Source organism: Talpa occidentalis, unplaced genomic scaffold (genome assembly GCF_014898055.3).
Source record: "Talpa occidentalis isolate TD23 unplaced genomic scaffold, MPIMG_talOcc4v2.1 talOcc4.10, whole genome shotgun sequence".
Taxonomy (NCBI): domain Eukaryota; kingdom Metazoa; phylum Chordata; class Mammalia; order Eulipotyphla; family Talpidae; genus Talpa; species Talpa occidentalis.
This window is the reverse complement of record NW_023600993.1, coordinates 63,978,312-64,003,290: the sequence shown is the minus strand read 5'-3', so window position 1 is coordinate 64,003,290 and position 24,979 is coordinate 63,978,312. Positions and strand designations below refer to the sequence as shown.

Genomic DNA, 24,979 nt, shown 5'->3' with positions numbered 1-24,979 from the left:
ATTGCATTCTTGCCTTGGATGTGGGAGAGTGAGAAATAAACCTATTGCATCAAGTTATCAAGTCATTAAAATTTTGGACTTTGACATTTCAGATACCATTTTAAGTATACAGGTCAGTGGACCCCAGGGGTACATGTGGCAGACAAACAACAGTCTTGTGCACAGGCCTGGAAAGACTGGAGACGTGGCCCAGCAAATGAGCAGGCTTCATTGGGAGGGAGGCTTCCCTCTGCTCACATGTGCTGAAAACCAGACAATGTGTAACCCTACATTGTCCCACACAGTATGCAGATGGAACACACTAGTGCTTGATTTACTTCCTTAATTGCTTCCCCACTATCTGTTGGTCACCCTCAATTCCCAGTACAGTGCAAACAGTCATTTCCCTGGAGAAGGCTATGAACCCACATGCAGACCCACAGTACTGCACTGTTCCTTGATGATTAATAGTTTGCTTAGAACGGTAGGTGGCAGCATTGCAGTGTGGTTAAGAGGCAGGAGTCCTGAAATCTCAGTCTCTGTTAAATCCCTGCATGATGCTCACTGGACCCAGTTCTTAGGCAGAGCTAAGATGTGCTAGATTCTCAGCTCTAAGGCTATGGACAAAGCCACAGTATATGAGGATGCCTGCATCTAGAACATAGGGACCATTTTGTGCAGTTTTCTCTCTCTCTTTTTTTAAAGATATTTATTTATTAATGTATACAAGAACTGGGGTGTAGGCCTGAGGTGTGGGGGTGAAGGGGGTGAGAGGATTCACCAGAGATAGACTGAGGAGCTAAATAGGCAGATCTACTGAAACACACTGCTGAGGGGAGCAGTGGACAAGATAGGAGAGGTCTGCTGTGTCATGTGGGTTGCTCCCTGGCCAGGGATTGGACTCATGTCACAGTGGTTGGCTATAGTTTGATAGTGCTGAGATTTTAACCCCTGCTCCACCAGGGAGGCTCACAGCTTTTCTCTTTCATCCTCTGTGCACTTGAGTGGTGAGCCACTGGGACATCTTGCTAGGACAAACTGCAGCTCACTCTAGGTTTTCAAATATAACCTCTGGGGTCCCTAGTTCTGTGACCTGGGGCGTGGTGCTCAGCCTCTTGAAACCCATTTCCTCAACTGTAAAATGCAATGTAATGCCTGCTCTCAGTGGTGGAGGGAACTCACGCACCCAGCACATTTGTGGGGTGTCTATTACATCCTGACTCTGCTCTCTCCCATCCATGCAATGCTCTGTCACCTTATCTTTTACTGCTAGAGTTTTCAAAGATATCTTTCTTCATCTACTTTTATCTCTTTCCGATCTGTGTCCACATTGTAGTCAGTGACCTTTGTAAAATGGCAATCAAATCATGTTACTTGTGGGTTTTATCTCCATTACAATACCTTCCCATTGTATTTATAATAAAATAGAATCTATGGTATGTTCTATATAGGTTGTATGATTTCGTCCTAATGTACATTCTCAATTTCATATGATCAAGCTTCCTTTGTTTCACTATCCACATTCTTCCTTAAGGGTTGTTTTTTTTTTTTTTCCTGGAAATCTCTAATTTTTTTCCCTGCTTCAAGGCTATTTTTAGAGCCATGATATTCCTTGTGCACAATTCATTGTTTCACTGTTCAATTTCCATTCTGCTTTCACTCTTAACTCCATCTCAGAATGGTCATCATCCTGAACCCCCACCATACCAGTTCTTTAACACCTTCTCCTCTCTCCTCTGGGGTGAGCACCATGTGTCATTATTCTTTCTAATGCGTCCTCCCTGGAAGTCCTCCCTGAAAGTTCAGGAATTTGATTCTTTTGCTTACTGCTGTATTCTCGTGCTTCCTATCTCCAAACAGCAATACATATTTGCAGAGGAATTTATAAGGTCAATGTAAACAAATCGCTCCTTGCTGAAAACACACAGTGACTTCCAATTGCCCTAGGGAGGCTGCCTGGCTCCTCCTGCAGGGCTTCAAAGATCAGTCTCCACAGACTGAGCTTTGTGGAGGTGGAAGACAAGAAGGTAGAAAAGACTCCCATGCTCAGGCTCTCAGTTCTGCCTGTCTTTGCAGGAAGGTGCATGGCAGCCTTGCCCCAGTGTGCATTCCTCAGGCCTTCCCTTCCCACTGGGTGCTTGGGACAAAGGAGGGATGAGCTCTTGGAACTCTTTAGCAGCAGGGATTCCCAAGTCCAAGACACTGGAGTATATACTAGAGGGGTGGCCACAAACTCAGTCACATTTCTTTGACTCCAGGACAATTTGCCTATGTTAGAGTTGCCTTAGCAGGTCCTGGGTCTATATTCTTCATCTTACCTACATCCCTTCTTCTCTGCTGAGTCGGTCACCTTGTTTTCTTCACCTACCTGGAGCTCTAAGCCATCTTTGCATTTTCTGTTGTCTTGGAACAACTCAGGAACTCAGTCCTTCAGACCTCTGGATAGGTGTCAACGTGAAATTCCTGCCTCCCCTTGTCGCAGGGCCTTTCCTTACCTGTCCTGTTCTATTTGATTTTATCCATCACACTTATTCTCAGTTTGCTACTTCAGAAAGTAGGCTTTGTAAGGTGTGCGTTATTAGTTCTGTTTCTGGAGCGACCGGGGTCATGGACAAAGCCACAGTACATGAGGAAGTCTGCATCTAGAACATAGGGACCATTTTGTGCAGTTTCTCTCTGTAGGTGCTCAAAAAGCACCCTAATGAGGAGAGAGGATGGGACATCCATATGCTTCTGTGTTCTCTATATTTGGACTTACAATGATTTTGTACCATGTGAGCCCTTATATAAAATAATTAGTCACATATTTTAAGGTTAGTTGAAGAAAAATAGCAAAATTAAAGCATTCATTTAAATAATCTAAATTGGCACTGAGATTTCTCTAAAATTGCCTCAATTCTTTCCTTCACTTTGATGATGACAATCTGGTTTAAAAGTGCTCATAGATAATATTTTAATTAAAACTCACCGAAACAAACTTACTGTATTCTCACAAAGCTGAAGAAGAAAACATGGAAAATTGATGACTTTGAAATGAAGTGGGAGAAATATTAGAAGAGGAAATAGAGGTGTAATTATTTTACTTGTATGTTATTTAATTTGCACAAGGTCTAAGAATAGCAACTTCTATGAATATTCATGGTACATTTTTATTCCAGAGAATTTTATGAGTCATGGTAGCAAATATATTTATTTATTTATTGAATCCTCTTTACTTTTCAGAAAAAGTGTATTTGTTTTACTTATTTAAGGAAAAAGAAAACATGCAAAAATAAACCCAAATATAAATGGCAGTGTTTTATAAATTACTTAGTTTTATTGATTTCAAAGATTTTGCAGTATTTTCCATATGACAACTAACCTTGTAGTTAGTCACTATATCTAAGAGAAAGGATAATTAACTCTGAGGTCATAGGACAATTAGTCTTGAGTTGCTGTGGTCTGTGTGTGTAAATCTGACACTGGGATAAATTGAGTTTATTGAGTTTACGAAAAGTACTCTCAGGCAGGGGAAACAGTAATAAGTACATCTTTTTCTTACAAGCATTAGCTCAGTCTGTGCTATTGAAAATTTACTAATTTACTAGTCCTAATGGCAAAATTAGGACTAAGCCAAATAGTTTACACAGAGAAGAGATGACTCACCAGAGCGTCCTTCTATCATTGAGGACAACTTTTTTTTCTTTTTTTTTTTCATGCATCATGGATAAGCACCCAGAAAATGAGCGTCACTGTGGGTAGTCATGAGGGTTATGGTGGGCAGGTGATATAGGCAATGTGTTGACGGTTACCAGTTTATTGGTTCTCAACTTCAAGTTCATACTTCACTGCTTCATCTGTGAAAATGACAATGGGCCTCTTTAATAGATTTCCTTTGTCGGATGTAAATATGGGTAGAAGATGCCAGGCAGACACTGCAGGAAGAAGGTTGGGCCCCATGCAGTTGCCACCTTGCACCCTCTCCTTAGTCCTACACTTGGGCACAAAGGTACTGGGATATGACCTTTGTCCCATGGGGATTTGTTTCCTGTGGTTCTCTTGATGTGGACTTAGTGTGCCTTGATCCTCACACCTAAGAATACTCTGAGTCTCCCAGTCCATTAGCTTCAGTTTATCTGCACTCCAGGTAGATGTTATCAGTGGTCCAGTAACTTTAGACAAGCTCTATCCTAGGAAACTTAGCAAATTATTCATCCTCTAGCTAATATGACATTCCTCATTGATGTCCATCCGCATTGTGTCCATCATTGGGTTCTATTCCACTGCTCAATGATGTCATAAAGAGCCCTTTTTCTATCTCATCAGTTGCTCCCCTGTCTTACTTCCTTAGACATAGTTTATCCTAAGTTGGGACCATCTGTACCCACCCAGTGCTAACCATATGTGAGGTAATTGTTGTGGGTTATTTCATTAAGCCTCATAGATCCTATGCATGATTAGTTCTATTTGTGTCCTCATTTTATGATAAGCTAGTAGATTCTTTGAGAGGGTCAGTCAGAAACTTAGCAAGCAGTGAAACCTGGGCCTCCATTACTGTCTGTACTCTAGATAAATTGCAAATGTACTCTAGTACATTACTGTCTGTACTCTAGATAAATCACTGCAACCACTAGTCATGGTGACTAGTTAAATCCAATCAAATTAAATTAGATGAAAAGTTGAGGTCACCAGTTACAATAGCTACATTCTCAGTGTTCAGCAGCTACATGTGCCTAATGACTACAGCATTGGTCCACGAAGAAATAGAAGTTGGATGAAATAGAAGCTTCCATTTTTGCAATTCTGTTGGATGGTGCTGCTCCACATTAGGACTTGTAAAATACTCTGTGGTGAGGAACTTGTTATTTTTTCTTTCAATTTTAATTTCAATCCATTCTTACGTTTGTGTTGGGTCCTTTTTCCCATGAATGTCAGGTGGAGCAGCCCAGGTGAATTCACACCCACAGTAGATCTGTGTCACCCTAAAGAAATGCAAGACTAAAATATAAGGGATAAGAAAAATAAATTCCGAGGGAGAGAAGCAAACAGTAGTAGGTAGCCAAGGTGACAGGAAAAGATGGCAGACTTAAGATGTGATCAAGATGTAGCTGTTGCTGACCAGTTCCTGCAGCAGCACCACATAGAAATCTCAGATCTGCATTAGAGATGGACATCTAACTACAGACTGAAAAATGAACAAATTAAAATCCTAATTTTTGATGAACACGAACCAAGAAATGATGTCCTTTCTAGAATCTTGGGACTGTACATAGAATGGAAGAATTAAAGGTATGTCTGACCTTTTGTTCATATGTTATGGAGGCTGGACATCCCACTTATCCCTTGGTAGTAGTCACTATATTGTTCTGGTGCACTTGATGTCTTTCAGCGTGTTGGGGGTTTTATTTACAGAGAGTCTGTGTGAAAGCCTCGAGAATATGACCTCATTCTGGTGCCATTACAGAAATCTCTCACTGGATATCTTTGGTCCTACAGTTTTGGACACACTGTATAACTCTAATCTTCTGGGTTTTTATGTCTTCATGATACAGCACCTTCAGAAACAGTGATGAGCCCTTCATGTCTCAGTTCTCCCAACTACGTTTGGATAGCTGCCTCTTAAAAGCCCTTCTCTAAATCAGGTTCCAGGAATTCTCTGTTGAGGGATGATTCTTCATGGCCTCTGTTTATGTTGAATATTGAGAACTTTGTTCAAGAATGTTTGCCTAACACACAGTCTTGGCAGAAGAAAGACAACTCCCTCTGGAGAGATTTAGAAAACATCTTTCCTTGGAGGGTTTCCAGAGAAATAAAGATGCTATCTCTCTCTAGATAGAAGGAAGCCAAGTTTTCTAGAAGTCCCATCTGTGTAAGACCTGTGAAACTTGGAGTGTCTATTTCTCATGTGACACAAATTTGCTATCAATGTGGCATTTACCTGAGATACTCCACATAATACTCATGGCACTTAGGCATAGGGGTGGGGAAAAGGACACAGCACAAATGTAGAGTTTATGCTGCCACTGAATCAGGGCAATAACTTGTCTGAATCTGTGGGCTCTTTACCTTCTTACTGAATGAATGTAGTAAGTGTGGCTTTGCCACATAGCAGCACATCTGTGGGGCAGGAACTGCTTGACCATGGGCAATCTTTTTGAATGGTATTTTCTCATCTCTTATCACCTTCTCTCCCTGAATAGTATTCTCTCATCTCTCATGACCTTCTCTCCATTTCCCTCACCCTTTCTTCTTTGTTATGCCATGGATAGTTCATTCATGGCAGTCATTCATTTCTGATTCACTGTGCAAGTGTTGAGAGCCCACAGCATCAGGCACTGTTCCAGGTGCTCGGGACACACATTCATCATTCCTGTCTTCACAAAACTGTGTTCTAGTTGGAATGGTGCAGGGAGCACAGTGGATATGACAATGAAACAATATGCAAGTATTGTGCGAGATGAAAGTGATTGATGGACAGACAGGGACCATACTGTTTGACTATTTAGACTGAATTCCTTTGCATAGGTGACATTAATTTAAAATTTGAGTGAAATAAGAAGGAATCAATATTTTAAAATTTTTATTAATTAATTTATATATTTTTACCTCTGTTAATTTTTGTACAATGTTTGCTTTCTCCTCTCAGGTGTAGTCCCTAAAAATTCCACCACCAATTCACCTGTGAACCATCACCATAGTCCCTTGTGCTCTTCCCTCCACTGTTGCTCCTTCTATCTCCCTCTCCCCTGCAGATGTCTCTGATATATAGTTGCTCATTAATTTTTTTATTATTGTTATTATTTTTTTCCTGATCCCTTATTTGGTTCCCCTATATTCCTCCTATAAGTGAAACCACTGATGTTTTTCTTTTTCCTTTCTCACTTATTTCACTGAGCATAATTCCTTCCAGCTCCATCTATGTTGTTGCGAATGGCATGAGTTTATCTTTTTTTTTTTTTGAGTTTATCTTTTTTAATTGCTGAACAGTTGTCCATTTATATTCATACTGCATCTTCTTGATCCAGTCACCTATTTTTGGGCTTTTGGGTTGTTTCCATATCTTACCTATTGTAAATAGTGCCGTGATAAACATAGGATTGGAGGTACCCTTTTGATAATGTTTTTGTGTTCTTTGGGTAGATTCCTAGAAGTGGAATAGCTGGATTATATGGTAGCTCCATTTTTAGTAGTTTGAGGAAACTCCACACAGCTTTCCATGGTGGATGGACCAGTTTGCATTCCCACCAGCAGTGTAGGTGAGTAACTTTTTCTCCACATCTTTGCCAACATTTGTTGTTGCCAGTTTTTTTTTTTTTTTTCAAATGTGCCATTCTTGCTGGTGTAAGGTGGCATTTCCATGATTTACATTTCCCTGATTATAAGTGATGTTGAACACTTTTTCATTTACCTATTGGCCATTTGCATTTCCTCTTTGGAGAAGTGTCTTTTTAGCTCTTCTGCCCATTTTTTTTAATGATTTATTTATTTATTTATTTATACAAGCACTGGGCAGTCAGAAGCACAGGAGGGTGAGAGAATTCACCAGAGCCAGAGCAGGGAGCAGAACAAGCAGAAGGACCAAAGTACACTGCTAAGGGGAGCAGCAGGAGTGGCAGGAGAGGTCTGTGCACCATGTGGGACCCTCACCCGGCACCTGGGGATAGACCTGGCACTGCAGAGGCTGTGGGCAGCTTCACAGCCCGGCGCTTAACCTCTGCGCCACCAGGGAAGGCCCACTTCTGGAAAGTACTTTGGAAAGTACTTTGGAACTTTTTTGGAAAGTACTTTGGAACTTTTTTTTTTTTTTAAGATTTCATTTATTTATTTATACAGGCACTGGATACAGTCAGAAGTGCAGGAGGGTGAGAGAATTCACCAGAGCCAGAGCAGGAGCACAACAGGCAGATTGACAATACACTGCTGAGGGGAGCAGCAGGTGTGGCAGGAGAGGTCTGCGCACCATTTGGGACCCTCACCAGGTGGCCGGGGATCAAACCGGCACTGCAGAGGCTGCAGGCAGCCTCGCAGCCCAGTGCTCAACCACTGCGCCACCGGGGAGTTCCTGCCCATTTTTTGACTGGATTGTTTACTTTGTTTTTGTTGAGTTGTGTGAGCTTTTTGTAGATCTTCATGATCAGTCCCTTATCAGTTGTATGGTGGAGTGCAATAATTTTCTTCCAATCAGTAGGGTGTCTCTTTATTTTGATTAATGTCTCTTTTACTGTACAGAAGCTTTTTAGTTTGATGTAACCCCAGCTGTTTATCTTTTGAAAAAGGAACCAGTCTTGAGAAAACTTAAGAAAGTTCAGTTGGGGAAATAACTAGAGCTCCAAAGTACTCCACAGATGACCAAATTGAAAGTTCCAGAAGCATGGGGTAGGGGATGAAGTGAGTCAGGGAAGGAACATTCTAGGTGGTATTGGGATCAAAGCCAGGTCAGAGGATTTGAGGGTATATTATGTGTGTTATACTAACTCACTTGAAAATTTTAATGCAGAAAGAAATCATCTAATTTATACTTATAAAAGGATTCTAGACCAACACTGCAATCATTGTAAAGGAGACTTGGGATAAGATATACAGTTGACAGAACTTGCTGATATGATAGGTGTATGAGATAAGTGAAAGAAAGGGAAAAATCAAAGTATCTTCTAGATTTTTTTTTTCCTTGAGCAATTATAATAGTAGAGGTAGCTAGAATGTTGTTACTGAGAGGGAAATGGAAACAGGAGAGGTTTTTTATTGCATGAAATGATTGAAACCCTATTCAAAAATACATCTGGGCATGTCTGGAAGGCAGGTGGATGCATGGGACTAGAAAACAAAGGCATTATTAGGGCTAAATTTGTGTTATGGAAACCAGGGTAAAGAGATGATGCTTGAGCCCTAACACTGAATAAACTACTTTGGGAAACGTGTGTGTATTGGGAGGGGTGGAAAGTCCAGAACAGTTACATAGAGTTCATACAGTGGGGTGAAGCCAGCTAAAGAAACTGAAAAAAAAATTATCGCCAGAGAGTACTAGAATTCAAGAGGCCACAGTGATGAAGATTAGAAAGTATTTCTAACCAAAATTTTCCATAAAATCTGCTTGTCAACAGGGAAATTACTGTAAATCTTTGTGAGGTGGATATTATTAGGTAAGATGAAGAGAGCCTAGCAGGGAGTGGCAGCCAAGGCAAGGGTAGAGGAGAAGAGCTAGTGATGCTACACAAACTTGCAATAATGTAGTAAATTGGAGGCTTCAGAAATGATGTAAAAGCTGTAAGGGAAAAGGGAGGACTTTTATTTTTGCAGAAGAAACAAAATATTTGTATGTTTACAGGGATGATCTTTCAGGGATGTAGAAAGTTATGATTTGGGAAAGAGAACACATAGTATTACCTTCTTATTGTGGTTAGGCTAGTGGAAAAGGAGAAAGTGTAGATGAATGTGTGTGTGCATGTGCGTGTGCATGTGTGTGTGTTTGTGTGTGTGTGAGAGAGAGAAGGTGGGGGGGGCTACAAATTATTTCTAATCTTCCTGAAAGGATGGAAATAGAAAGGGTCACATGCTTATAATTCTTGGGAGTGGTGTTGGGTGAGAAGAAAAATTAATTGATATTTAGAAAATGCTACCCATATTAAATCCTTGTATTTCTGTTCATTTCCACTATCGCCTCCTCATTCAAATGCTCCGACCTCTGGTGATTACTGCTGCTTCTCTCTCCATGACCATCCACCTCCCACACTTCCCATCCCTCATCCTGGACACCTCATCATGCAGGGTAACTTCCAACACCTGTCAGAGGGATTGTTTTGATACCTAAATTCAGATATATTGCTTCTCTGAGTTGAAGACTTTAGTTACTTCCTACTACTCATGAAATAAATCCCTTACCACAGTCTGTTAGGGCCTCCCTGTACAATTAAAGTCCATGTTTCTCAAGTCTCTCGCACCACTGATCCCTGAGTTTCAAAGCACTAACACTGCTGCCTTCATTTCAGTTCCCCTGCCATCCAAGGTTTTTTTGCTTAACATGAGTAGACATGTGAAGAGTGTCTGGAGAGATCTCCTTATCAAGTCTGGTTAGAACAGTCTCTCTTGGGGCCCTCCTGGCCCTCTGTAGGGTAAATGAGTTAATGAAGCTTTTTTCCTTCCTACTGCTGAAAGCTTCTGTGACCACAACCTCCGGTCTTGCACTCCCCCTGGGTTGCCTGGATGGCCAGGGTGTGTGTGGGTGTGGGGCACATGAACTTATGTTATGGACACTTGGGGTCAAAGAACATGTATGTGCACACATGTAAATGCACACACTGGGGCCTAGCAGGGAAGGATAGATGGAAGAAGTCACTCTAAGGTGAGATTGGGAGACTAGACAATAGGAGACTGAGAATGCCAGAGGGAAACCAGAGAGAGAGTGAAAAGATTTGTGGCATGCCTCCTTGCATGCCAGCCTCCCTGCCTGGTGTGCCTGTGTACCTGATTCTCTTCTTCAACATTAAAGGCCTGTAAAATCTACCAACGTCTCCAAACTCTATCCAACTGCCTGAATTGACAGCGAACTGCCCACACAGTGAATGCTTGTACTACACTCTCTCAATCCCATGTCACAGCTTTTTCATTATATTATAACAGTTGTTATTATAGGGCATCAAGGAGGACTAAATCTGGCTAACGACGGTGCCCAAATCATTTACTGGTCACTGTCACTGAGTTCTTCACTTGCATGCACAATCACGAAACTACTAAGGTTCAGAGAACAACAATAATGGGATTTATTTAAGAAACAAGGGAAAACAGAGTTACTAAGGCCAAAATGGTCATTTACCTCACCCAAAGCAGTGTCCACTGTTTTAAAGTCCTAAACACAGATGCTTCCAAGATGGCGTCTTCCCGCCATTAAAGACCTGGAGTACTTGGCAGCCTGACTACAGGCCAGGATTCAACTCTTGAAGACAGCAGGAAACAAAACAGGAGATGCTCTCCAGAGCACCCAAGATGAGCCAGCACGGCAACAGACAATCCACATTCAAAAGAGTAGCTGCAGCAGCTGAACAACCCGACAAACAGCCACACTCATGCAGCTCAGCAAGGTGTCCTTTCCAGTTCTTCGCCTTCCATTCCAGGCTGTAACAGCAGCAAAACTGGGAACAATTGCAATCATTTGGCTACCTACAAAACCTCCCAAACTTTTCTTCTCTGAGGTTGGCTGCTGGAAAACTCTCCCCTTCCTTCAGAGGCCCACAATACCCTTCTGGAAGATCAGCATGGTGGGGGCAGAAATCACTGACCCCAGAATTGCTGAAGATTCAAAAATGCTGAAATCCTGAAAGCTGAATCCCGGGGGCTGCTTCTGCAGTTTCTTATATTTCTTTCTTTCTTTTTTTTTTAAGATTTATTTATTTATTTATACAAGAACTGGGGTACAGGCCAGATGCGCAGGAGGGTGAGAAGGTTCACCAGAGACAGAGCGGGGAAAAGAACAGGTAGACTGATGAATTACACTGCTGAGGGGAGCAGCGAGCATGACAGGAGAGGTATGCCACGCCATGTGGGACCCTTGCCGGCTGGCCGGGATGGAACTGGTGCTGCAGAGGCTGCGGACAGCTTCACAGTGCGGAGCTCTACCACCTGCGTCACCAGGGGAGGCCCAGTCTCTTATACTTCTTATTAGAATCTCCACCCCACTGCTACTTTTTTCGCATTATGCTTGGGGCTATCCATCCTCACTAGCAACCCCCCTCCAGAGGGCGCCACCTGTAACAGTCTTTGATTTCAGCCCCCTATTACATTATCACATTTTGCTTATAGGCAAATAACTTCATCCCCTTACTAGAATGCTAGGAATCTTCTGTATTTTGTTCAACCAAGTATACTCAACATTTGATGACTGCTTACAGTAGTAGTTTACATTGACACTTTTATTCAAGTAATATTCATAATATCACAGAAATTTGTATTTTGAACAAAGCAAATATGAATTATTATTATGATGCATATGGTCAGGGATACTTCTTTTTATATTTTTAGTTTTTTGGATTTTTTTTTTTAGTCATCATTTTATGTCCAATATAAAGCACAGAATTTGCTAAAAAACATTTAATCTCCAAAATTCCTGGTGGAGTTTTGACTCAGGATTTTGGCCAAACTAGTCACAATAATCAATAATCACACTGTGTAATTTCATTAGTACACACATTCTGACATTTAATAATCGATAGTGCCATAATTCATCATGATTCAGACAGAAAAATAGTGATTTAAAGCCAACATTTAATAATACTGTTTATGTTATTCATAAGCCTGATGTAATTATATATTTGAGGTAGAAATTGAGTTTGTGGTGACAGCAGAAATATTTCTTGTTGGAACTGTTTCACATAAAATTTGTCTATGTATAAAATTCTACATTTGTTCTCTATCTCTTATTCTCAGTGTCAATACTTATCCTTAAATGTTGAAAACACAAGCTAGCTACTACACCCTCTCGTACTGAAATATCAGCTCAGCCATCTGCATCACCTAAATGCTTCATGAAAACCTTACCAGCTAGAACCCAGAATGGTGACAACAGAAAGAAAATGCAATCCGTAGTTTAGTTTAAAGTGGAGAATCATTGAGTCTGCAGTCTTTTAAAATTTTTTAGCATCTTTTTTCTTTTTCTTTTTTTCTTTTAAAATTTTTAAACAATATTTGCTTCCCCCACCCCCTCAGATTGAGTCCCTATAGAATTTCCTTCCCCAAGGCACCCATGCACCATCACCTCAGTCCCCTGTGCTCCTCCCTCCCTCTCGCTCCTCCTCCCCTGCAGTATGTCTCTGGTTTATAGTTGTCTGTTTTTGCTTTGTTGTGTTTTGTACTGTTATTATTTTTTTTTAACACTGATGTCCTATTTGGTCTTCCTATATTCCTGTTATAAGTGAAACCGTCCATTATTTTTCTTTTTCCTTCTGACTTATTTCACTGAGCACAATTCCTTCTAGCTCCATCCACGTTGCTGCAAATGACATGAGTTTATCTTTTTTGATTGCTGAGTAATATTCCATTGTGTATATGTATCACATCTTCGTGATCCAGTCATCTATTTTGGGGCATTTGAGTTGTTTTCAGGTTTTACCTATTGTAAATATTGCTGCAATAAACATAGGTGCTTTTTTGAATAAATGTTTTTGTGTCCTTTGGGCAGATCCCTAGCAGTGGAATTGCCGGCTTGTATGGCAACTCCATTTTTAGTAGACTGAGGAAACTCCAGACAGCTTTCCACAGTGGTTGGACCAGTTTGCATTCCCACCAGCAGTGTAGGAGAGTTCCTTTTTCACCGTATGGTTGCCAGCATTTGTTGTTGCTTGTTGTTGTTTTTTTTTTTAAGATTTATTTATACAAGCGCTGGGTACAGTCAGAAGTGCGGGAGGGTGAGAGAATTCACCAGTCAGAGCGGAAAGCAGAGTGGGCAGACTGACGAAGTATACTGCTGAGGGGAGTAGTGGGCGGCAGGGGAGGTCTGCGCGCCACGTGGGACCACCCTCACCCGGGGATCGAGCCGGTGCTGCAGAGGCTATGGGCAGCTTCACAACCCAGCGCTCAACCGCTGGGCCACCGGGGAGGCCCAGTTGTTGCTTGTTGTTTTGATATGTGCTGTCTCTGAAGTCTTAAGTGGGCCCCTTTAAGAAGTGGTTCAAATGTGGTGAGTAGCTAGTTTTTCTCCAGTTTACTGAATATGGCATTTAAGATGCAAGGAATGGTGTTATCTGTCAGTAGGGAGGAGTTGGGTCAGCTGTTTGAGAATGATTTGTTTTATCCACTAAAATACTTGACCAAGTTTGGATCTTCGTGGATTTAAGTTTTCCTAAAAGTTGAAGTAGGCAAATAAGTAGTTAGTATATCATATCTATTGCATGTTACTGCAATAACAACTTGATAAAAAAAATCTGTATTCCTCAATCATACAGCTATGTTAAAATATGTTAATAAAATTAGGGTTTAAAATGGTGTGTTTCAGGGCATCCCCGGTGGCGCAGCGGTTGAGCGCTGGGTTGCGAAGCTGTCCGCGGCCTCTGCAGCGCCGGTTCGATCCCCGGCTGCTCCCCGGCCACCAGAGGAGGGTCCCACATGGCGCGCAGACCTCCCCTGCCGCCCGCTGCTCCCCTCAGCAGCATACTTCGGTCCTTCTGCCTGCTCTGCTCCCCGCTCTGGCTCTGGTGAATTCTCTCACCCTCCCGCGCTTCTGACTGTACCCAGTGCATGTATAAACAAACAAACAAATAAATAAATAAAACATGCCTCTATAAAAAATAAAAAAATAAAATGGTGTGTTTCTGTATTAACAGCACAACACAATGCACTTACATGGAACTGTACTGGAGTGTCAAATTTAATTGGGTGAAGATGAAGATGCAGGCAGAGTGGGTTTTGATCCTCTAACTTAATGCATTTTAATAACACCTCATTGCCCACTTTATGAGCAACAACAATATGAGGGAAGATTAAAAATGAGTCAATGAGAGAATAATTTATGTTTCCCCAAAATCAATATATATATATATTTCTGGAAACTTTTCGGTTTTTTTTTTTTTTTTTCACAAGGTGACACACATTTGAACTTATAAATCTGTTTCCTTGATTTTTCCTTTCAGTATCAATTGTCTTAAGTTTCTGTGTTCAGGATACTTATATCTATGTGCTGCCCATGGGATATTTTGGAGCAAGGTGACAGATGCTGACAGAAAAAGTCCAGGGATAAATTGTTCCTACTCTCACCACGTGAGAAAGGAATTTTTTTTAAGCATTAATGTCTGTGAAAACTTAAAACAATCTTCCTGTCTCAAAATCCCTTTAAAAAAATTACACCATGCAGTTGAAAACTGACATTTTATTATTTAATCGTGCCCTTTTTAGGTGATATGCTGAGAGGACACATTATCATGTACATTTTCTTAATATTAGAGGAATTAAAGTCATAGAATCTTAGCATTGAGTTGTACTTTAGGGATCATCTTGTCAAATGCCCTTCTTTTAGAGAAAATGGAATGGAGGCTCAGAGAGAGTTCTTGTCCTGGGTGTGGGCAAACTGGCCAGAGAACGGGTCTCCCCTATCCTGTCTACAGCTACCCATCAGGAAAATCGGCTTCACTCATTTCCACTTAGGTAATTAGTGGAAACAGCTGTGCATGTCAGATTACATAATTTATACATCCATATGCAACACACTTCCTTCCACTCTGTAGGGTAAGGAAAAAATGTCAGGCTTTTCTGCCCTCCCACCATCAGGATAGATGATGGATTCTTGCGGTCCTGAATGCATGCCTGATGGTGGACACCTGGAATAGGGTGTGTGTGCAGATGTAGATGGGATTCACCTGGGCTAAGACTGTGCTTTTTAAGGGCGGCGTCATGGGGATACCAGTAGAAGCCGAAGCAGAAGCCGAGAGAAGGCCGGAGAGCCCAGAGTGAAGACTTGCTGGGGCCTGGGCGTCCTGCCAGCCTACCGGCCCCCCAGCACCCTTGCCTGCTGTGTACCAGGTAAATCCCAATAAAAGACCTGCAAAAGCCACTGAGGACTCGGACTCCTCCTTTACCGGGTATGCTGGATCATAGAAAATCTGTTCTGTGTCCGTTCTTGACTCTACACACTCCTTCTGAAACCAGAGACCCCCTCTTCGAAGCTCTGGTGCTGGCATTTTACTGCCCACCACCAGTGGCCCTGCTGGGGCTCAGGCTGCTGGTGGAGGCCAGCAGTGATGGCAGATGCCTGTGGTTCCCCTACCAAGCTACCTGAGGGCATGCAGCCCTTGGGGCCCCAGGGCTAGATCTAGTGCTGTGGCTGCCTCCAGCTGTAGGCAGCGGAGAAGCTGGTGGATTTGGTGTCTGGATGTCTGGATCGTGGAATGGACAGATTGGGTATGAGCTGTGAGCTGACTGGCAAAAGGGCCAATTAGACTGGTAGGTGGGTGTAGTGCAAGGAAGGCACAAAGCTGGTTTTCTCTTTATCAAGCAGACTGGACGTGTAAAGGAGAGTCCTGGAGCCCTGGCTGTCTTTTCTCAGGCTTTTATTGAGCTTTTACATGTAGTGCAGCAACCAGGTACACGGCAGGCAGGGGTGCCGGGGGACCAGGAGATCAGCAGGCCTCTCAGCCCCTGGCAAGTCTTCACTCTTTACTGTGCTCTCTTGCTTTCTCTCTCTTATTCCCTCTCCTGTTCTCTCCTCCTGCCTCTGCTTCTCTTGGCAAATATATCAATACTGCAGCCATAGCCCAAAAGAGTAAACAACACAACTGAAAATAACCGTGTAACAACTCTTTCTGCCTAGACTGTCCCAGAGCTGTGAGAAACACCCATCCCACAGCCCCTGTCGCCATGCGGCCACTGTATCCATCCAGGGTCTCTTCTATTTGTATAGTGCCTGTTCCAACTGCACCTGGGCTCCATCTACCTCTGGCCATTCCTGGAGAGGTGCCCAGTGGGCGAGCAGGTTGGCCACCGAGTACCATGTACGCATGGCCAGCCACCCGGCAATCTCTCCCCAGGTTTCAAAGGGTTACATACCCGTCTGCGTCGAACCATCCTACTTTGAACCGTCCTGTCATCTACACCAAATGTAGTGCCAGGAAGGCACAAAGCTGGTTTTCTCTGGTTCAAGCAGGCCGGATGGGTAAAGGAGGAGTCCTGGAGCCCTTGGAAGACCTCAGGAGGGCCTGAGGATTAGCAGACTGTTTGTCTGTGACAATGCTGGATATGCCATGGCAGCACAGGTGATACCAGAGTCCAGGAGCTGTAGGAAGAGCTAAAGACGCTTCAGGAGCACAGTAGGTGGACAAGGTCCAGGAGCTGCAGGACAAGACCTCAAGTGGAGGAGGAGACAGCCCAAGAGGACTGGCCCAGGACCTCTGAGGCAGCAGAATCATTGGGGAAGAAAGGACTATGATTCGGAGCTCACCGGTGCTGACACAAGGAACAAAGGATGGACTTGGACTGACAATCCTGCCAGAAGGTGGAGGAACTTTGGCAGGGTAATGTTGTTTTGGGGACCATGGGGTAGGATGGTAATGTTTGTACACCCCAGAAGATGGGAACCTGGTGGTGGCCAGTGGGCCTCGGTGGCCAAAAGCAGCCTGTGTACTGCCCAGCAATCCTAGGGCCACAGCCTGGAGAGGCAATGGCCAGAGTAGAGGAAGGGGCAGGTATGAGAAGAGCCCAAGAGGCTGAGGGAGGAAGCCCTCGCCAAGTTCTCTGCAGCCAGGCAGATGAGACACATCAAAAAGCCAACTTAGAAAGGCAAAAGCTGGTGCTGAGATTGGGAAGCTCTGAGCGGCTGTTAACCCACCTAAGTATGTTGAAGAAGGCCAGTGAGTCTCTTAAAATCACCTGTGAGTGATGCCCTATTCGTTGTTGAGTGAGGTTAGGAACTGAGGAGCCCATCCTTGGGGGACGGGTGGGAAATCATGGTTTGTGGTGGAGCCCACAGCGAAGAGGGGACACAAGAGAGGACACATGTGGACCTTGTATCCACGAATCCATAACCCATGTGCATGTGCAAAGGGTTGGCCTGAGTGCAGGGGTCTGAATGTCGCATTGGTGGCTATGAAAACTGAGTGTTGGAGTGACCACAGACAGAAACCATGAGGATTGAGTGATTACTCCCAAAGTACAGAATTGCCAATCCAAGAGTGAGTGGATCCTGGGGGTGGGTTTGGTGTGTGGCTTGTGGCTGAGACCATTAGCTAGAGAAGGCCAGGAAGCCTGACAGCTACTGGTGTGTGATGGCAGATGCCTGAGTGGTTCCCCCCTTGAATGAGCAGTTTGGGATGGTTGCACTACAGTGGATTACCCTGAAAGGGGATGTAAAGCAGAGCAGAAGCCAGCCTGGGGGTTTGCATTGTCTGTACTCTTAGGCTCCGACTCTGGCTCTGGGGCTCTTGGACAGCTGCCCTCCTGAGCTCTCTTGAACTCACTTGGGACTTGCTCTGACTTGCTCACCTGGACTCATTGGACACATTTGCAGGACTCATTGGACGCATTTGCTGTCAGGCGCACTCAGCAGTTGATCTCCAAGGGAAGATGAGAGGCCAAGGAGCTTCACAGTGGTCAGGGCCCACTGGTTGCCTCTGACATCACTTGAAAGGAGCACTAGTTCTCATGCCTGGTGTCTCAAAGAGCTGTTTGTTGTTGGTGTGGGCCAACAACTCACAAAGAGCTTTAACACTAGTGACCTGCACTACTAGTCAGTGATGTACAGCCTGTTGTTGGGCACTCTGTCCAGGTCACCTCAGAGAACTGTTAATTGTCCAGTGGAATCACATCCAAGTGTTGCTGCTTCCATTGCTGTCTGGTCTAGCATCTGGTGGTGCCCATCATGACCTTCAGACTGAGGCTGTGGGTGCTGCAGCATCAAATCAGCAGCCCCACCTATGAGCACCTCCAGCTGTGGTGAGTTGGACCTGGCCTGTTGGCTACTTGCCAGTGTGCCATGAACTCCAGGCCCTCATTGACCAGACAATGACATTTTGGATGAGTGGCCTTTTGTTTAGGACTTTTGGACACTGTGGACACTATCTGAGGTAAGATAGCCAGTCACTAGGGTCCTTAGAGACTCTTTGTTTCCCCCATTTGTTAAATAACTCCCCATTGTTGTCCCCTGAGCCTGAGGGATCTTGGCAATTGTGCATTCAGGTGAAGAACTCATGGACAGTGACCTGTCCTCCACCTGGCCACAGTCTATGTATGGTGATAGCCCCTCCACCCCCAGTCCTGTTTCACTTCCAGCCTGTTTCCTGCTATAGCAGTTCCCTCGTATCTTCTGGTATACTCTCCAGGACCCCCATGCCTGAAACCATGAATAGTAGAGCTCTATATAGACTATACTTTTTTATATACATACATGCCTATAATGGTTTAATTTATAAATTAGGCATAATAAGAGGCTAACAATAACTAATAATACAATAGAAAAATCATCATAGTATTCTCTAATAAAATATGAATGTACTCTGTTAAAATATTCTATTGTATGTAATATTTTCAGGCTATGATTGAAATGAGGAAAGCCAAACTGAGGCTACTGGGGGTGGACAAGTAGTATATTCCTGGTCCCTGTACAACATTGCATCCACCTCTAGTTCTAACTGAAGAAATAGAGAAACAGGTAAGAAAACAAAGGAAAAAATCATCTTTGTCTAATTATGTCAAAATGACAGGAGAATTTATCTGACAGTTTAGTGTTGATAGTTATTTGCTATATACTAACAAATAACTGCTTAATGGGGAAAATAGGATGTGGACATCAGGAATATGGTTTCCTTTGTGTATTTTTAGAATGTGTTGATATTATTAAGAATTCTTAGTAAACATCGAGCTGCATTAATACCACACTTCTTCAAGGAGTGGTGTTAGGAGGGTCTCTGCCTACTCTGAATACCAAATTCTTGAATAGCAGATGAGGACAGAGTTACACAAACCAGGTAGTTGTTTGTATTGTATGCACTTATCATTTTCTGTATATTATGGTGTTTTGAAATCTTAACTAATCTTTTAGGCCAGATTTGTCAATTTCCAGTGATAACCAAGGGCACAATAGGGAGTGTTCCTGTGGTCTTCAAACAATCAGGAGCCCAGCATCCCTATTAAGCTGGCTCAACCCAGGAAGGCATACGCCTCTCAATCATCCAGGACCAGGGACTAGGAAAGTAGGAGCTACCCTTATATTATCTACCACATTTATTCAAACTAGCAAGGCCAAAGCTGATCATCTTGACTCACCTTTGCTGCAGAAAACCCAATAAAGCTCATGGCATAAACCTTCCCCTTGCTCTGTTTTCTGACTACTGACCATTCTAGTATCTTTCCATGTGGAAGAGAGAGATAGAGTTCTCTGGGACCTCGGTGCATAGTACACTTTACTTTTTCTTCACCTTTCCTGTGACTACACCTGATCAATTGACCATCTCATAAAACAATCCAAAGGTTTACTTTATACCGTATTTTATTATATATTTATATATTATATATAGTTACTGTATATGTTATACAATTTAATTTTATGATATATGTATATAGTTATTGTAGTTGTTTTCTTTGGAATCTCGGAAAACATTTGTTAAGAACATTTGTGGGCCTCCCCGGTGGTGCAGCGGTTGAGCGCTGGGCTGCAAAAATGCCCGCAGCCTCTGCAGTGCCAGTTCAATCCCCGGCCAAAGGCGAGGGTCCCACATGGCACACAGACCTCTCCTGCCACTCCTGCTGCTCCACTCAGCAGTGTTTTTGGTCCATCTGCCTATCCTGCTCCCCACTCTGGCTTTGGTGAATTCTCTCACCCTCCTGCGTTTCTGACTGTACCCAGTGCTTGTATAAATAAGTAAATCTTAAAAACAACAACAAAAAAAAAAACATTTGCACCCACAGCCTGGAATATGAATTATATAACTTTACTATGTTTGGTTGAATGAAATAAATTACAAATAATGGACAGTAACTCTTCATGTTCTCCAGTTCCTTTGCATTTTTTTGGGTAGTTACTCCCCATGCTGACCTAACTAGTGACCAACTGTACATCCCTTATGGATTCTGTCTCCTGGCTTCACTAGGATGTGAACATAGTATATACTACATGGTGTTACCAACGATTTTGGATTTTGTGTTTTTCTATCCAATCATGTCTGTAAAATGCCAGTTTGTGTCACCTGCTTCTGGAGAGAACAGGAGGAATACAATTACTCTTGAAATGAAACTCAAGATAATTGCCCATCTATAGGCTAATGTGAGCATTCAGAGAATTCTTGAAGTAGAATGGGCTAAGCAATGATGATCTTTAAGTTAGATATATTAACTGCTTTTTTAAACTTAGGACCAGTTTATCAAGGCATAACACTATTGTAAGTTGAACATCTGTTTACTACTATATCAGGGCCTTTTAGTGTGTGGAGTAAGTACACTTGTTTTAAAATTAAATTATCAAAAAAGTTAATATGAAGCATATATTATGTTCAAAGATTATTTTGCAGCACAGTTATTAGATATAAATCACTAAAGAATTATAGCATTGATTGTGTAGTCATTGTATATATTTCCCTACTTGGCTTATAGTTTCAGAAGTTTTGTCAGTTACAAATGACTCTGAATTTAGGCATTTTTCCAATTATTGCCAAAAATGTCTTACCTATAAGAATTATAAAAATGCATTTTTAAGAAATAAACTGTAGGAAATTATTTCTCATTCATGGCCAAGAGTTTTTGGTTTTGTTGACAAAAGGTCAACTCCTTACTCTCCAAAAGTTTGAATTATTTATTCAAATTCTCCTTGATTTTCCCCAGGGTTTAGATTTATAATGATAATCATACCAATAAGTAATTTTTCTCATTGATCCAAGCATTCCTGAGAGGCTATTTCAATTATAATTTTGATTATCCTAATTAGATTTATAGAAATGATTGACAACACTGAAAGTGGATAAAGAAATGGTAGAACAAATAAATGAAAAAAGAAGAATGTGAAATGATTCTATCATGCTACAGAGTAGAAGTTTGCATCCAGGGTAACCTTGCCCATAGGGGAAAATTAGATATTGGAGATGTTTTTCGTGTGACAGCTGGGTGGGAGGGAGGTTTGAGGAGCCTCTGGCATCCAGCTGAGGTGAGAGATGCTCTTAAATATCTTCAATGCACAGGGAAGCCCTGAAACAAAGTATCTGACTAAAATGAATAGCGTGGAAGTTGAGAAATCTTGCTGCAGAAGAAAACAAAACCCCAGTTATATTGGTGTCAGAAATAAGGGAAAAGGATCCAGGTAGAATGGCTTCAAGAATCACAGCTTCTGCCTTGTGGGAGAAGAAAGAGGAGAAAATACATAACATCATAGAAGGTGACCAAATAGACTGCTGTTATGCTTTTCCTTGTTTTCATACCAATCCTACACCCAGACTTGCCTCAAGCAGGCATAGGTCAGGCAGAGTCTATCTGAGGCAGTGGAAGCCTAGTTTCTATCCCACTAGCACATTTCCTTTTTACAAGTTCCAATAAGTGAAACTATTAACTTAAAATTGGATGCATGACTTCAAATTCAGAATACCCAAAGATGTTAATGGATTTCATAGATGAGGATAATTCCAGAATATTAGTTTCTTCCTTAGTTGATATCACAGAAATGGAAACGGACAGCAAGAAGGCCTGAGAACGAATGAGGACATTCCAGAATTGCAAATGTTATGACTTTGGTAATTTTCAGTAGTTATTGTTTAGTTTCATTTCTTAGCAGTTTAAGAGAAGGCATGCACAAACAAAAATAAGATAATATCCCCTACATTTCTTTAATGCTATTACACATCAGCTGTATTGTCATTGTCAAAAAAAATTAAAGATTTTCTGTAGCGTGATAAAACTCATGATAACAACTTATTTTGTCTGCTAATGAGAAAATAGAAGGAATGAATACCATCCCTATTGACAGATACAATAATCATTCTGGCTCCTCAGTTGGGGCAGGAGGGACATTTAATGACTGTCAAATTATAGACTTTATTACATTAATAATAATTGCATAATGCTTTCGGCAATATTCAGAGAGACAGAGCAATAGCATAAAAATCAAGAAGAAACAGGCCTTATGCAAACTGCTGAATTATTTGCATGGGTATCAAAATCAAATGAAGTCTGAGAAAAGTTAGGTTGTATAATTTTTTATGGATATTTTGCAATGATTTTGAACATTTTTTTTTTTTATACCAGGAACTGGACTAATTTTTTTTTCTTTTTTATTTAATACATTGTGATGTATATATCATTGTTATGCCCCTTTTACATGTGGGAAATCTAAGTTTTAATAAGTAGCAGAAATAAGGCAAAACTGGGCTATTTGATCCCAGTCTCTTTTCTTCCCCAATTAAGATGAATCCCAGATGTATTTCCTTTTTCCAACCACTATTCATTATGCCATTTGACACTTCTTTCCTCAGAAACTTCACTTTATGAATGTCAGTTTATAATTATTGTGCTTTGTCAAGTCATCTGCTATTTCTTATTTTACTCATATCTATGATATTGCCCAATGTGTCTTTATCTTTTTGATAAGCTTTACTGTACTCAAATCCCTCAAGTTCTTTCCATTTTGCTGTACATGACTAACATTTCCTCTTTCCTGAGTAGTTTCCTATTGTGTGAATATAGTGGTATCTTCTTTATCCAATCCTCTGTAAGTGGACACTTAGGTTGCTTCCAGGTCATAGCTACTATAAATAATGCTGTAATAAACATTGTAGAGCACTTGATTTTTGAGTTGACAGTTTCTTAATGCTTTTAGTATTCTTGTAGTTATTTTCAGCAGTTTTATTATGTCTTGGGATTTGTTATTATTTTGTTTGGGACTCTTTGGACCTCTTGAATCCAAATATTTGATTCTTTTCCAAATATTAGAGAGACTCTTGGCTATTATTTCTTCACATAAATTTTCTTTATTCTCTCTCTTTTTTTTTTATTTTTTGCATACAAGCATACAAGACCAGAGGTGCGGGGAGTGAGAGAATTCACCAGAGACAGAATGGGGAGCAGAACAGTCAGATTTACTGAAATATGCTGCTAAGGGGAGCAGTGGGCGAGACAAAACAGGTCTGCTGTGCCATATGTGGGTTAGCTTCCTGGCCAGGGATTGAACTCAGGCCATAGTGAGGCCCCTTTACATAAATTTTCTATGCTTTTCTCTTGTCCTCCTGGGACCACCATGATGTGAATATTATTTCTCCTTAAATTATGCCAAATATCTCTTAGAATATTTTCCTTTTTTATTGTTCTTTTTTCTCTTTGTGTTCTGCTTGAGTGTTTTCCACCACTGTAATTTGAGTTTGTTTTTTCTATCCATTATCTGCATTTGGCTACCACTCAGGCCTCTATTTTTGTCTTGTAGGGTAAAGAAAATGTCAGGCTTTTCTGCCCTTCCGCCATCAGGATAGATGATGGATCCTTGTCCTGAATGCATGCCTGATGGCGGGCACCTGGAATAGGGTGTGGGCATAGGTAGATGGGATTCAGCTGAGCTAAGACTGTGCTTTTAAGGGCGGCATCACGGGGTGATGCCAGCAGCCCCAGCCAGCAGCAGCAGAACCTGAAGGAGAAGCCGAAGCAGAAGCAGAGAACGCCAGAGAGCCCAGATAGAGTGAAGACTTGCTGGGGGCTGGGAGGCTGGCAGCCAGCCAGCACCCCTGCCTGCCATATGCCTGGTGAACCCCAAATAAAAAACCTGCAAAACTACTGAGGACTCTGACTCCTCCTTTACCTGGTCTGCATGGGATCAGAGAACCTGCACTGTGCCCGTTCCTACCCTTACAGTCTCTTTTTTAAAATTCAGTTATATTAATTTTTAGATCCATTAATTCTACTTGTAGCACTCTCACATTTCTCTATCTTCATTGTATTCGTGCTTTGTTAATTCATTGTTTTTCTTATTCTGACCTTAAATTCATCAGGCAGATTCCACATTTCTGCTCTACTGAAAATAATCAAGGTTTTTATTTTTTTCCTCCAGTGTTTGTGGTGTATTCTTCTGTCTCTTTAGTTTTAGTTTTTATGGGTTGAGGTGTTTTTTTTTTTTTTTTTTTTCCGATAAATTGGCTTTACACCACACCTAAAGGTATGGGCATAACCCTAGGGTTTTTTTCTTCCAGGATTGTTGGGTATCTTGTTTCACATTGTAGGGTAAATGGAAGTTAGTAGGTTTTTTTCCACCCTCTTGCCAAAGCATTAGTGATCAACACCTGTGGCCTTACATGTATGCCTGATGGTGGACACCTGGAGTATGGTGTGGGCTTCATAAGTGGACAAACCTGAGCCAGAGACTGAGCTTATAAGGGTGGCATCACAGAGGACCATGAGGCAGTGTGTAGTGGAGTGTCAGAGAATGGCTAAGAGAAGAAATAGCCTACAGGGATTCTCGGGGGTGGGGGCAAGTTGCTCTCTCCCTGCTGGTTTGTTTCCCCTAACCTGTGGGGGTGATGTCAAGGGCTCCAAGTTTCTCTTTTAAGCTGCCTGAACCAATGATGAACCTACCCGGCCTGGAATGGCT

The 24,979-nt window shown here is 42.0% G+C and overlaps 1 long non-coding RNA gene across 1 annotated transcript; it reads left to right on the top strand.

Moving 5' to 3' along the window:
• Positions 1 to 4,815: 4,815 nt before the first annotated feature.
• On the top strand, positions 4,816 to 23,875 carry LOC129145906 (uncharacterized). The gene is made up of 3 exons (XR_008552071.1): positions 4,816 to 5,247; positions 18,959 to 19,078; positions 23,825 to 23,875. It is a non-coding gene; the product is annotated as an uncharacterized LOC129145906 (long non-coding RNA).
• The last annotated feature ends 1,104 nt before the right edge of the window (positions 23,876 to 24,979 follow it).